Source organism: Haliotis rufescens, unplaced genomic scaffold (assembly GCF_023055435.1).
Source record: "Haliotis rufescens isolate VD_foot unplaced genomic scaffold, xgHalRufe1.0.p SCAF_2, whole genome shotgun sequence".
In the NCBI taxonomy this organism is placed as follows: Eukaryota; Metazoa; Mollusca; class Gastropoda; order Lepetellida; family Haliotidae; genus Haliotis; species Haliotis rufescens.
The window spans coordinates 27,309,836-27,322,778 of NW_025963890.1; positions in this window are offsets into that span (position 1 = coordinate 27,309,836).

Consider the following 12,943-nt stretch of genomic DNA (forward strand, 5'->3'; position numbering starts at 1 on the left):
AGCTGCACATATTGAGTTAGATAACATTTCTCCTTTCAGGCTTCTGTCTTCTCCTCCTTGGCAACTTATCAGACCAGAGGTGGACTTGACTCTCACACAATTTAAAAAACAAGACACAAATCAATTAATATATCAGCAAGAGTATATTCAGGTTAGAACCAGATATGAAACCCACCGTTCCATTTTTACAGATGGATCCAAGGACGGTAGCACAGTCTCCAGTGCTGCTGTCATTGGATCAAAAACCGTATCATCCCGCTTACCAGACCATAGCTCAATTTTCACCGCTGAAGCCAAAGCCATATTAACTGCTTTGGAATATATCCAACAACAGTCCAGTTGTAGACGGTTCATCATCTTTTCAGATTCATTGTCATGTCTACAGGCGATCAAGTCTGGCTCTTCACATCATCCATTTATTTTAGATATTTTAGAATTATATAATGACCTTGCTACTGGCCAATGCGACATCGTCTTTTGCTGGTTGCCCAGTCATGTTGGAATCACGGGTAACACTATGGCTGATGCTGCAGCAAAGGCAGCTCTCAACAAATCTGTGACACCACTTCTTCTACCATACAGTGACTACAAACCTGTTATTAGATGCTATATCAAAGACCTAATGCAGAAGAAGTGGGACACTCAAGTGGATATAAATAAATTACATGCAATCAAAGCAACTATCGGTTATACCTACTTGGGTTGTCAGTCCAGATTTGAAGAGGTCATTTTAAGACGTTGTCGTATTGGCCATTCTCGTTATACCCATGAACATTTACTAAAAGGTGAGGATCCTCCATTCTGCATCCCTTGTGATGAAAGAATCACAGTCAAGCATGTCCTGCTTGACTGTATTGATTTTTCCATCACAAGGGATAATTATTTCCAGGTTTCATCTATGAAGGATCTTTTTAATGTAGGTACTCATTTAATTATTGATTTTTTAAAAGAAATAGACTTGATTGATAAATTTTGATATGTATTGTTGTAAAAAGTATATTTTTAATTTGGAAGAATGAATTAATAACTGAGATTGTTAGTGGCTGTACCTTCAAAGGGGGTTGAAGTAACGTAAAATAATTGTCCCCCTGAGAGGGTACATAAGTCCTATTTCATTCAAAGTATTTTTCATTTTCCTTGGTTTTAATCGCAGAATACTTGTTTGTTTTTAAATGCTTTGGCTTAAACTTACTACTAATCACCAGTGACCAGAGGGATGGTGTAAATCCTGCAGGGGTACCATGCAGGAAGCAGATGCACCGTCAGTCCCCATGGTCCCTTGTGTGGTGGCCTAACTTTGGTTGCTGGTGATCTCTAGCCAACTCTTATATTGTATTGTATTGATTAGTCCAAATTTTATAGTTACTTACTAGTTTTATATTTATAGCTGTGATATTCTAGTTATTTTACTGTCCTTTGCCGACAGATTTTATAGTTTATAGTTTATAGTTATGTATTATTACTGTACAACTTGATTTAGTCACGATATGGCTGAAATATTGCCGATGTGACTATAAATCTAAACTCACTCACTCACTCAAAACTAAATGCCTGAAGGCTCTAGATTTGTTGAAAGTTGTTGCCAATACAAAGTGGGGAGGTGATCAGACAACCCTCCTCCACTTGTATAGGTCTCTGATCCGCTCTAAATTAGATTATGGCTCCATCGTTTATGGTGGAGCCTGTAAGAGCAATTTACAAAAATTAGATTCCATTCACCATCAGGGCCTAAGACTATGTCTTGGTGCATTTCGTACGTCTCCTGTAGTTAGCTTATATGTAGAAGCTGATGAACCATCGTTGAAGCAACGGCGTATCAAATTATCGCTTCAATACATTACAAAATTGCGTTCAAACCCGTTCAACCCTGCATGTAACTGCATTTTTCAACCCCTTTACGAAGACCTTTTTCAAAGTAAACCTAAGCTGGTCCCACCACTAGGCTTACGAATTAAACCCCACATAACAGCTGCCAATATTGATTTAGATAATCTTTCTCCTTTCAGGCTTCTGTCTTCCCCTCCTTGGCAACTTATCAGACCGGAGGTGGACTTTACTCTAACACAATTTAAAAAATCAGACACAAATCAATTACTATATCAGCAAGAATATCTTCAGGTCAGATCTAAATATGAATCACACCGTTCCATTTTTACAGATGGATCCAAGGACGGTAGCTCAGTCTCCAGTGCTGCTGTCATTGGTAAACGTGATGAGACGGTTTTTGATCCAGACTATAGCTCAATATTCACCGCTGAAGCCAAAGCAAAATTAACTGCTTTGGAATATATCCACAACCAGTACAGTTGTAATCGGTTCATCATCTTTTCAGATTCACTTTCTTGTCTACAGGCAATCAAATCTAGCTCTTCACATCATCCATTAATTTTAGATATTTTAGAATTATATAATGACCTTGCTACTGGCCAACACTACATCGTCTTTTGCTGGTTGCCCAGTCATGTTGGAATCACGGGTAACACTATGGCTGATGCTGCAGCAAAAGCAGCTCTCAACAAATCTGTGACGCCACTTCTTCTACCATACAGTGACTATAAACCTGTTATTAGATGCCATATCAAAGACCTAATGCAGAAGAAGTGGGACACTCAAGTGGGTATAAATAAATTACATGCCATCAAAGCACATATCGGTTATACTTACTTGGGTTGTCAGTCCAGATTTGAAGAGGTCAATATGCGACGATGTCGTATTGGCCATTCTCGTTATACTCATGAGTATTTGTTGAAAGGTGGAGATCCTCCATTTTGTGTCCCTTGTGATGAAAGAATCACAGTCAAGCATGTCTTGCTTGACTGTATCGATTTTTCCATCACAAGGGAAAATTATTTCCAGGTTTCATCCATAAAGGATCTTTTTACTGTAAGCCCTCGTTTAATTCTTGGATTTTTAAAAGAAATAGAATTGTTTGATAAATTTTGATATGTATTGTAAATAAATATGTGATTTTAATTTGGTATAATGAACTAGTAACTGAGATTGTTGGTGGCTGTACCTTCAAAGGGGGTTGAAGTAACGTAAAATAATTGTCCCCCTGAGAAGGTATGTAAGTCCCATTTCATTCAAAGTATTTTTCATTTTCCATGTTTTTAATCGTAGAATTCTTGTTTTTTTTTAATGTTTTGGCTTAAACTTGCCGACAATCACCAGTAGCCAGAGGGATGGTGTAAATCCTGCTGGGTTACCATGTAGGTAGCAGAAGTATCGTAAGTCCCCATGGTACCTAGTATGGTGACCTACCTTTGGTTATTGGTGATCTATAGCCCATTTGTATTGTGTACTGTACTGAATTGTTATGAATTTTATTCTGATATGCTAGTTTTAAATCTACATCTGTGATAGTCTAGTGTTTTTACTGTCCTTTGTCGACAGATTTTAATGTCTCTATGTATTAATATATAACTTGATTTAGTCACTATATGGCTGAAATATTGCCGCTGTGACTTTAAATATTAACTGGCACACGTGAAGAGCAACCTCCTCGTGGTGAGTGCTGGGTAACGCTAATCGCTCTTCCCCCGTGTGGAACCGGGGCAGAATATTTCCACAGCACCCCATTGCTGGTCGTAAGAGGCGACCAAAGTGGGCAGCCCGTTTGCCGTGGGTTGCGTCCCTGTGTCGGCGGAGAACGGGAGTCTGGTAGTTGAGGGCACTGGTTCCTGGAACTGTGTTCCTTTGCCCAACACACTACTTCGACCCTTACTTCGCCTAGACGGGTGGTAAGATGGGCCCGGTCTTATCAATCGGCTGGTCATGCCAGGCCCTGTGCGTAATATTGTAAATGCACACATGTGTTGTATTTTGATGTATATTTTGGCCTTGGCCATGCATAATTTGTGTGAATTAACTATTTTGGATTATATAAATTGCCTAGAGTCTTACGCCAGAAGGCGGTGGCTCATGGGCCAATCTGGTGATGTTGACCTCCAAATTCAGTATGTATCCGATTACTTGTCATGGGCCGAACCAGCCTGGCATTTAATTTGGTATACAAATATTGCTATTTGCGTCATACTTGCTGGAGTATATCATCCCTGTATCCCTGGTGTTTGCATGTTGGAGTTCCGGTGCAACAAAACATCGCTCTTTGTAGCACTCCTTGGTGGGTGGGGAGCAGGGGTGCTGAATTACTATATTTCACCATGTCACACCAAAACCCTGGTTCAACCCGTTCCAAACGAAGACATGTCGATCTTGATGACATTGATCAAAGTGAACAATTATCTCGTGGCTTAGATTATTGTGATTGAGGCAGCTAACAAACAACCTATTAAGCTAAATCCATTCGCCATTTCCAAAGCTGTTTTAGGAATTTGCGGAGAAGTGAACAATGTTACACGTCTTCGCAGTGGCTCTCTTCTCGTTGAGTGTTCACGGAGACAGCAATCTCTGAATCTTTTGTCTGTAACTACATTCGCAAATATTGAGGTTGCTGTGTCCGTCCACAAAACCTTGAATTCTTGCCGAGGCATTGTTCGAGACAGAGCTCGCTGCCTGTCCGACATGTCAGAGCAGGAAATTACTGATGAACTGAGTGAGTGAGTGAGTTAAATTTTACATCGCATCGGCAATATTGCAGCCATATCGCGATGAGAACAAGATAATAATTTCGATATTCCTGTCAACAAAGGACAGTAAAACGGTAGGGTAAATATCACAATTAAACAATAAAACAAACCAGATCAAATGTAAAACATCAGTAAATACATAGAAGAATAATAGCAATTAAAAATAGGCTATACACCACCAGCAACCAAAGTTAGACCACCTCACTGAGGATCATGGGGACTTACATTACCTTTGCTTCCTGCATGAATCCCCCGCAGGATTTATGTCATCACTTTGGACACCAGTGGCTGACCATATGCTAGCCAATAGTAAAAAGTCACAACTGAATTTCTAAAACCCTAGTCAATATTATATACTTTGATTGATAATGGATTTATGTGTCACTGGCAGGAGGACAATATTTTTACATTACTTTAACCCCCGAGTGACACCACCATCTATAATCTCAGTTGATGATAATATTACACTAAATTTAAAACACATAGCAAAACTTCAAAATTTATCCATTAGTTCTATTTCTTTTAAAAAGCCAATAATTAAATGAGCATTTACATTATTAAAAAGGTCCTTTAAAGAAGATGAATGATAATAGATATCCCTTGTGAGAGAAACATCTACACAGTCAAGCAAAACATGCTTGACTGTGATTCTCTCATCACAAGGGACACAAAACGGAGGATCCTCGCCTTTTAATAAGTATTCATGAGTAAAACGTGTATGGCCAATTCGACATCGTCGGAGGACAACTTCATCACGTCTTGAATGACAACCCAAGTAGGTATAACCTAAAGTTTGTTTAATTTCATGAAGTTTGTTTATACCTACTTGGGTGTTCCACTTTGTTTGCCTCAACTGACGTATATACATTTTGATTGATGGTTTAAAATCAGAGTGAGGTATCAGAAGTGGGGAGATCTGCTTATCAAGAGCTGCTTTAGCAGCAGCATCAGCCCTGGTGTTACCCACAATGCCGACGTGACTCGGTAACCAACAAAAGACAATGTCGAACTGGCCAGTAGATAGATCATTGTATAATTCTAAAATAGCAAGTATTAATGGAGGATTTGACGATATATTTTTAAGTGCTTGAAGACAGGAAAGAGAATCAGAGCAGATAATGAATTGGTTATATTTAGATTGGCGCTGAATGTATTCCAAGGCAACGTGGATAGCCTTGGCTTCGGCAGTGAAAATCGAACTATTATCAGGTATCCTGGAAGATATGATTTTCGTTCCAACGACAGTGGCACTTGAAACAATGTCACCATCCTTAGATCCATCAGTGAAGATGGAACGATGACGGTCATATTTAGTACGTAATTGAACATATTCCTGTTGATATATAATTTGATTCGTGTCAGATTTTTTAAACTTAGTGAGAGAAAGGTCTACTTCAGGCCTGACTAATTGCCAAGGTGGAGTAGACAGAAGCTCGTATGGAGATATGATATCTAAATCAATAGCAGCAGCTGTAATATGTGGTTTGATCCAAATTCCAAGTGGTGGGATAAGCTTGGGCTTGTTTTGAAACAGTTCCTCATTAAGAGGATTAAAAACGCAATTATATGCTGGATTAGATGGGTTTGAACGTAATTTTGTTACATACTGAAGAGATAATTTCAAGCGACGTTGTGCAAGTGAAGGCTCATCCGCCTCCACATACAAACTATCTATAGGAGAAGTTCTAAATGCTCCAAGGCAGAGCCTGAGTCCTTGATGGTGTATACTATCCAATTTCTCTAAATTACTTTTAGCAGCTCCGCCATATACTATTGAACCATAATCTAATTTGGATCGAATAAGGGATCTATACAGGTGAAGTAAGGTTGCCTGATCCCCACCCCATTTAGTATTTGCAACCACTTTCAGTAGGTCCAGAGCCTTCAAGCACTTAGTTTTAAGATATTTTATATGAGGTAAAAACGTCAGGTGGCGGTCAAATATTAGACCCAAGAACTTGGTCTCCTCTACAACCTTGATGGGAGTACCGTTTAATAACAGTTCCGGGTCTTTATGCGGTCTATAATTTCTACAAAAATGTATACAATTTGTTTTTGCTTTGGAAAATCTAAAACCATTCTCAAGCGACCATTTTTGAATTTTATTGAGGCAAAGCTGAAGTTGCCTTTCTATCGTGTTCATATTTTTGCCACGACAAGATATATTAAAGTCATCTACGAATAGTGACCCATCAATTGAGTCATTCAATACCTTGGACAGACTGTTAATTTTGATGCTGAATAATGTGACAGACAAAATACTTCCTTGTGGGACACCCTGATCCTGATTATAATGATCAGACAGAGATGAACCCACGCGGACTTGAAATTGTCTGTCGGATAAAAAACGGGATATAAACTGGGGCAAACGGCCTCTCAGTCCGAAATCATGAAGATCTCTTAAAATGCCATGCTTCCAAGTTGTATCATAAGCTTTTTCTAAATCGAAAAAGATGGACACAGCATGTTGTTTATGTACAATGGAATTTTTTAGGAACGATTCTAAACGCACAAGATGATCAATGGTACTTCTATTTTTACGGAAACCACACTGGATATCTGTAATGAGATGATTGGTTTCCAAATACCAAACTAATCGATTATTCACCATACGTTCCATAGTTTTGCAAACGCAGCTAGTGAGAGATATCGGACGGTAATTTGATGGATCTGTATGATCCCGACCTGGTTTCGGTATAGGAACTACAATCGCATCATGCCACGAAGGAGGAAAAGACCCTGATGTCCAAATATCATCAAATATAGTTAAAAGTGTTTGGAGACATGATTCAGGCAAGTGTTTTAAAAGCTGATAATGAATATTATCAGCTCCAGTTGCAGTATCATGAGCTTGCCCAAGGGCGGTATTGAGTTCATGTATTGAAAACACTTCATTGTAGTCTTCACCATTATCAGAATTAAAATTTACCTTTTTCTTTTCCTGTTGTTGCTGAATTTTCTGAAATTTAGGGTCATAGTTGGATGATGAAGAATGCTTGGCTAAAGTTTCTCCTAATTTATTTGCAATGTCAACTTTATCTGTCAATAAATCATTACCATCTTTGAGATGTTTAATGCTGGATTTAGAACCCTTGCCTTTGATTCTTTGAATCATATTCCACACCTTTGATATAGGTGTGCGTGAATTGATTCTGGATACATAATTTCTCCAAGACTGACGTTTATTTTGTTTAAAAGTTCGTCTAGCCTTTGCACTATTTATTTTTACAATATTTAAATTATGGACCGTAGGGTGTCGGCGGAAAAACTTTTCTGCCTTTTTCCTATGCTTTCTAGCCTGTTTGCAATCATCGCTAAACCATGGTTTGCGAATGTGCGGGTTCACAGAGGACTTAGGAATTGTTTCATCAGCTATGTGTTTCAGTTGTTCTGAGAATATCTGAATAGGGTCAGGGATGTTTTTGAACGTTTCAGGTCTCAGAGTTTCAAAACAACGTGTTTGAAATAAGGGCCAGTTTGCTCTATTAAAATTCCACCTTGTTGAAGGTGGTTCATCAGTTGGGAAAATAGACTTTAGTATTGTGGGGAAATGGTCACTTCCACATAGGTCATCATGGACTGACCAGTCAAATTCGTGTATTAAATTAGAATCAGTGAGTGACAGATCTAATGCTGAATATGTTCCTGTTGCAGGATGTAAATATGTGTTTGCACCATCATTAAATATACATAAATTATTGTTTGTAATAAAATCTTCAAGGACCGTGCCCTTAGTGTTCGTATCGACACTTCCCCACAGAGGGTTATGTCCATTTTGGTCACCCATGATGACACAGGGTTGAGGGAGTTGGTCAAATAAAGACTGAAGATCAGCCTGCTGAAGTGGAGAAGATGGTGGAATATACAAAGAGCAAAGTGTGAAGGCGATGTGAAATGTTAGCCGGACTGCAACGGCTTGAAGACTGGTGGTCAGAGGAATAGCTCTATGAATTATATCTTGTCTCACCAAGATTGAAGAACCTCCAGTGGCTTTTGCTCCTGGAGGTGAGAAGTGATTATACATGTTATATTTCCTGACATCACATTTATCTGTGTTCTTAATGTATGTTTCTTGTAAACACATAGCTGATGGTTTAAAATCTTGAATTAAAAGTTGTAAATCGTTAAAATTATTCCTAAATCCTCTACAATTCCATTGGATTATGTTAGACGATTGAGTCATGGTGGCTCAATCGGTGAACGTTCACGTACACGTGAGGATGAAGGACTCCTACTACTGCTCTGTGACGATGGGGTTACATCCATGTCCAGAGCATCAAATGAGTTATTGAGAGGAACCTCTGAAGAAGAAGAATTTCTGATTGATTGTTTTCTATTAAGTTTTTTACGTTCTTTCCTTGTCAGAGTAACCTGAGATTCAGTAGGCGTAGTTTCTACAGCCTCTGGCGTTGTAGGAGCTGGTTCAACAGTATCAGGTTGAGCAGTATCAGCTTGATCAGTCAAAGGTTGAGAGTGGCTTATAGTTTGAGTTGAAGACGAATTTGAAGTAAGCACTGATGATATGCTGACAGGTTGATCTGATGTGATCCATGTCAATTCTGTCTGAATAGAAATGGATGCAGTTGGAGGAGCGGAGGTAGTGACAGCAGCAGAAAAGGTTCTGGAAAGTGGACTTTGCAGGCTCTGACTTTCGATCAGCTTCTTGGCATCATAAAAGGATATATTTTGTTCATGCTTGAGCTTCAGGATTTTAGATTGTTGAAGCCATTCGGGGCATAACCTGGACGAGGCCAGATGTTGTCCTTTACAGTTCGAACATTTTATTTCTGCTGAGCAGTCGGTGCTGTCATGACTGGCACCACAGCGCTGACAGACCACTGAATGAGCACAAGATCTGGAGCCATGTCCAAACTTTTGGCACTTGAAACACCGGAGTGGATTGGGGACATACACCTCCACTCCGATGTTTAGATAACCAGCTTTGATTGACGTAGGAAGTGCTGAAAGAGTAAAAGTAAGCAAATAAGTGTTGGACGGGATGATGTTTCCGTCTCTAGATTTCATTGTAAAACGTTTTACTCCTGTCACTCCTTGAGATTTTAATTCGTCTGCAATTTCTTGCTCTGACATGTCGGACAGGCAACGAGCTCTGTCTCGAACAATGCCTCGGCAAGAATTCAAGGTTTTATGAGGGGACACATCAACCTCAATATTGGCAAATGTGGTTATGGACAACAAGTTGAGAGATTGTTGCTTCCGTGAGCACTCAACAAGAAGAGAGCCACTACGGAGACGTGTCACATTCTTCACTTCGCCGCAAATTCCTAAGACAGCTTTGGAAATGGCGAATGGATTAAGTTTAATGGGTTGTTTGTCAGCTGCCTCAATCACAATAAAGCGAGCCCATGAATCTAAGCCACGAGATAATTGATCATTTTGATCAATGTCATCAAGATCGACATGTCTACGTTTTGAACGGGTTGAACCAGGGTATTTGTGCGACATGGTGAAATATAGTAATTCAGCACCCCTGCTCCCCACCCACCATGGAGTGCCACAAAGAGCGATGTTGTGTTGCACCGGATCTCCAACATGCAAACACCAGGGATACAGGGATGATATACTCCAGCAAGTATGACGCAAATAGCAATATTTGTATACCAAATTAAATGCCAGGCTGGTTCGGCCCATGACAAGTAATCGGATACATACTGAATTTGGAGGTCAACATCACCAGATTGGCCCATGAGCCACCGCCTTCTGGCGTAAGACTCTAGGCAATTTATTCAATCAAAAATTGAGAACTCATACAAGACATGTATGGCCAAGACCAAAATATACATGAAAATACAACACAGGTATGTATATACAATATTACGCACAGGGCCTGGCATGACCAGCCGATTGATAAGACCGGGCCCATCTTACCACCCGTCTAGGCGAAGTAAGGGTCGAAGTAGTGTGTTGGGCAAAGGAACAGTTCCAGGAACCAGTGCCCTCAACTACCAGACTCCCGTCCTCCGCCGACACAGGGACGCAACCCACGGCAAACGGGCTGCCCACTTTGGTCGCCTCTTACGACCAGCAATGGGGTGCTGTGGAAATATTCTACCCCGGTTCCACACGGGGGAAGAGCGATTAGCGTTACCCAGCACTCACCACGAGGAGGTTGCTCTTCACGAGTGCCTACTGATGAACTGACAACTCAAGGGGTAACAGCAGTTAAGCGTTTTACTATGAAATCGAGAGATGATGACATCATCCCGTCAAACACTTATCTGCTTACATTTGCTCTTTCGGACCTTCCTAAGTCAATCAAAGCTGGTTATCTCAACATCGGAGTGGAGGTGTATGTCCCCAATCCACTCCGTTGTTTCAAGTGCCAAAAGTTTGGACATGGTTCTAAATTTTGCAATCACTCTGTAGTCTGTCAGCGCTGTGGCGAAGGCCATGACAACACTGACTGCACGGCTGAAGTGAAATGTGCCAACTGCAAAGGAACACATCTGGCTTCATCAAAGTTATGTCCTGAATGGCAAAAACAGACAAAAATCCTGAAGCTCAAACATGAGAACAATATCTCGTTTTACGAGGCTAAGAAGCTCATTGAAAATCAATCTCCACAAACTCCACTAACCAGAACATATTCTGCTGCTGTAGCTATCGCTACTCCTGCAAATCCTACAAAAACATCCATTTCTATCCAGACAGATTTGACATGGATTACATCCGATCAACCTGTTAACATATCTTCTGTAGTAACTTCACATACATCTTCCACTCAAACAGTAAGCCCATCCGAACCTTTGACTGCTGAAGCTGGTGTGGAGTCTGTTGCTAAAGATCCAGAGGCTGTAGAACCAGCTACTATCGAATCTGCCGTTGTTACTCTGACAAGAAAAGAAAGAAAAAAATTAAACAGAAAACAAACTCCTTTGAAATCCTCGTCTTCAGAGGTTTTTCTCAACAACCCCTTTGATGCTCTTGACATGGATGTCACCCCATCTCCGGAGACCAGAAGGGGTTCTTCTTCCTCACATTCTCGTGAGCGTTCACCAATTGAGCCACCGTGACTCAATCATCACATTTAATACAGTGGAACTGTAGAGGACTTAGGAATAATTATAACGATTTACAACTCTTAATTCAAGATTTTAAACCATCAGCGTTATGTTTACAAGAAACATACTACAAAGAAACTGACACATTTGATATACGAGGTTATTCCTCCTACAATGTATTTTCACCTCCTGGTGCTAAGGCCACTGGAGGCTCTTCAATCTTCATAAAACAAGGTGTTATCCATAGCCCCGTCCATCTTGCAACCCCCCTTCAAGCTGTTGCAGTCCGTGTGACTCTGCACATTGTGTTTACATTGTGCTCACTCTATATTCCACCATCTTCTTCTCTCCGACAGTCTGAACTTCAAGCTCTCTATGATCAACTCCCAAAGCCCTGTATTATCATGGGCGATTTAAATGGACACAATCCACTTTGGGGTAGTGTTCAGACTAATAACAAGGGAAAACTTTTGGAAGATTTCATTTCCAGCAACGATTTGTGTATCCATAATGATGGTTTAAATACGTATCTGCATCCCGGTACAGGTACCTACTCTGCTCTCGATTTGTCAGTAACAGATTCTGAATTATTAAACGAATTTGAATGGTCCGTCCATGAAGACCTCTGTGGAAGTGATCATTTCCCAACCATTTTAAAACCCGTCTTACCTTCCGATGTTCCTCCTTCAACAAGATGGAACTTTACTAAGGCTAACTGGCCTTTATTCGAAATACTTGCATCCAAAAAGTTACAACCTGATCTGTTTCTTGATGCTACTGACCCTGTGCAATTATTTTCTGATGAATTAAACAAAATCGCTGATGACTGTATTCCTAAGTCCTCTACAAATCCTCACATTCGTAAACCATGGTTTAACGATGACTGCAAACAAGCTAGGAAGGCACGGAAAAAGGCTGAACACTACTTCCGTCGCCATCCAATGGTACATAATTTGAATAAATTTAAAATTTTAAATGCTAAAGCCAGACGTACGTTTAAACAAAATAAACGCCAATCTTGGCAAAATTATGTTTCCATGATAAATTCTCGTACGCCCATGTCTAAGGTATGGAACATGATCCAGAAAATTAAAGGTAAAGGTTCTAAATCTAGCATACATCACCTTAAAAATGGAGACGAACTATTGACTGATAAATCGGAAATTGCAAATAAACTTGGTGAAACATTAGCAAAACATTCTTCTTCCTCTAACTATGTGCCTAAATTCCAAAAATACCAAAAACTGCAAGAAACGAAAATCATAAATTTTAAATCAGATAATGGGGAAGATTATAACGAAATATTTTCAATCCATGAGCTTCATACTGCTC